At 41.2% G+C, this 2,957-nt stretch overlaps 1 protein-coding gene across 3 annotated transcripts in view; it reads left to right on the forward strand.

Annotated features, from left to right (window-relative positions):
- RNF141 (ring finger protein 141) overlaps nucleotides 1–2,957 on the forward strand; it is an 18,815-nt gene that overhangs the window by 8,190 nt on the left and 7,668 nt on the right. The window lies entirely within an intron of this gene.

Consider the following 2,957-nt stretch of genomic DNA (forward strand, 5'->3'; position numbering starts at 1 on the left):
GGGCCCTTGGCCTGGCCTGTGGAATCAGGCCAAAACCGGCTCTCCGACATCCCCCTAGGGGTCCTGGATTGCAAGAGGGCGCAGGCCAGGCCGAGGGAACCTACCAGTGCACAATTGTGGCCAGGAGGGATGCAGGAGGTTGGCCCCCCTCCCCCCCCAGGGACTGTGGGAAGGCTCCAGGGCATGTCTGCCCATCTCACTCAGTCCTTATCGGCTGGACCCCAGCAGCAAGCTAACCTACTGGTCGGAGCGCCTGCCCCCGGTGGTCAGTGCTCATCATAGCGACTGGTTGACCATTCGACTCTCTGCTCCCTGGTGGTCAGTGCACATCATAGCAAGCAGTTGAGCAGCCTTAGCATATCATTAGCATATTACTCTTTGATTGGTTGAACTGACGACCGGACACTTGGCATATTAGGCTTTTGTTATATAGAATAGGCAATGGTAAGGCTTGCCTTTCTTGTATTTTGTAAAGTTAATCTTTCAAAGACAACTATCTGATTTTCTGCTTTTTCTCTCTCCTTCAAAATGGTGATTATTTATTCATAGGATTTTAAAAGCCACGAATAGTATTTACTATATTTAAGCTCTATGGTAGTCAATGAAATGAAAGTAATACTTTTTCCTTATTGCAGTCATCTTAATGAAGGAGATAGGGTATTATTCCTTTTCATGTGCCCTTGAGACTAGAAAATTCAGTGCCAGATTAGTAGGTTAGGGCTGCTTTTTGCTTCTGTATGCTTTTTGGTTTTCAGTTACATCCTGATACACTAGTTCATAGAAAACCAGACTTTTTAAATTGAAGGGAATCTTGCCGAAACCGGTTTGGCTCAGTGGATAGAGCGTCGGCCTGCGGACTGAGGGGTCCCAGGTTCGATTCCGGTCAAGGGCATGTACCTGGGTTGCGGGCACATCCCCAGTGGGAGATGTGCAGGAGGCAGCTGATCGATGTCTCTCATCGATGTTTCTGACTCTATCTCTCTCCCTTCCTCTCTGTAAAAAAATCAATAAAATATATTAAAAAATAATAATAAATTGAAGGGAATCTTAAGAGGTATTTATTTGCTTCAGCCTTACATCTCATGCATATTTCTATTAGTGGTTTATATTTATTGAGTACTTTTAGGGTAGTAGGCATTGTGATGAATGCTTTACATGTATAAACTCATTAAATCCTCACAACAGCCCTATGGGAATACAATTATTGGCCTATTTCAGAAGAAGAAACTGAGTTTAGACAAATAAATGGCATAGATAGACATTGGGCTAACTGAGATTCATATGCAGGCCTGTCTGGCAATACAGCTGTGCTTCCAACCTGCATTGTTACTCTCTGGTGCATAAAGATCCTGTACTACAGTGCTTCCTAACTTTTGACATTCACTGGTTTTGAGGAGGAGCTTAAGATTCTAGCAAGCTTCCAGGTAATGTCACTGCTGCAGCACCATGGATAACACTTTGAATAGTAAGATTCTACTGATGACATTTAGCCAAGTGAAAGTGCAACTTGTACTTGATCACCTGCAGTTAAATGGGGCTCATAGCCTCAGAGAAGCAAGCCTTTTCACATACAGATGGTTCTAATTACTATGAATTCTTCCTACAATATAGTTCTATGAATATCTGTTTCATAGGACGCTTGAGAGAGTTAAGTGAGTTAATATATGTAAAATGCTTAGAATAGTACCTGGCCCATAATAATAGGTAAGAGTTAACTGTCATTAATTATCACTAAATTATTACTGTAGTCTACTTATTTCAGTGGCAGTGCCTTTTGGAATCCTACCAAAAAAGTCTTCTCTTTTCCAGCCCTTCACATATTTGCAAACAGTAATCAAATCCTCACTGAGCCTCTGTTCTCCAGGATGAGCAGCCCCAGTTCCTTCTGATTTGTTCATATGAGTCTCTTCTATGTCCTGGAGGCTTGCCTGGATAATCCTTTATCTCTCAATGTGTCTTTCAGGGTAGGGAGCATAGGACTGAATGCTCTGTAAGTGGTCTAACAAGGACAAGTAGAGCAAGGCTCTTCTGGTCACTGCACTGCTTGGAAGGTAGCAAAAATCAGGTGAACATTATACAGGTTCCATTGGCTGCTTCTCTGTCTCCTGTTCTTTCTTTTACCCCTATCCAGAATGCTGTTCTTCATGGCCCTCAGTGCCTCACTTTTAAATTCTCACCTGTCACTCTATGGATTCAATTATTTTCTCTGCTATTGACACCCAAGTCTACATCCTTAGATGTAAATTGTAAGCTCCTCAAAAGCAGAGACTCCAATTCATCTGGGTCTGGCACTATATATAGCACCTAAACATTGAAATGAACATATGTAGAAAAAAATAAAATACATTAGATCTACATCCATCTAGGTTTTTATTCCATTTCCCCATTTCAATTCAATGGCTACCCTATTTTGCCCAATACTAAAGCATAACATTTAATCTATTACCACATCCTGATGATTTGTTTTTCATAATGACCCTTAGACCAGGCCCTAGTTATCTCCTAAATGAATTGCTGAAATAATCTAATTGGTTTTCCTCCCTCTACACTGCCCCTCATGCTGCACTCCTAATTAATCTTCCTGAAGTATTATTTCAATGGAGTTACTTTCCCCTTGATCAAGCTCTGATTTGTAGTTTGCCTGTCAGAACAAGTTTAAACTTTTCTTTTTGATATCCCAGGATCAGATTCTCTTTGCTATATTTAAGCAACCTTTTCTCTCAGTTTTCTTCCCAGAGCATCACGCCAGGCTCCTTGTTGAGTGCATGTGTGCATACACAGGTTTTTTTCTACCGTCACAGCTTTGTTTATTCACCTAGCATGTTCTCTGTCAAAATCCTAATCTTTCCAACAAGTTTGAAATACACTCATTTCCTCCTTTACTTCGCTCTTACTACATGTAATTCACATTTGATATTTGCTTATATTCTGTTTTATGCCGAAACCGGTTTGGCTCA

Source organism: Myotis davidii, unplaced genomic scaffold (genome assembly GCF_000327345.1).
Source record: "Myotis davidii unplaced genomic scaffold, ASM32734v1 scaffold118, whole genome shotgun sequence".
NCBI classification, from domain to species: domain Eukaryota; kingdom Metazoa; phylum Chordata; class Mammalia; order Chiroptera; family Vespertilionidae; genus Myotis; species Myotis davidii.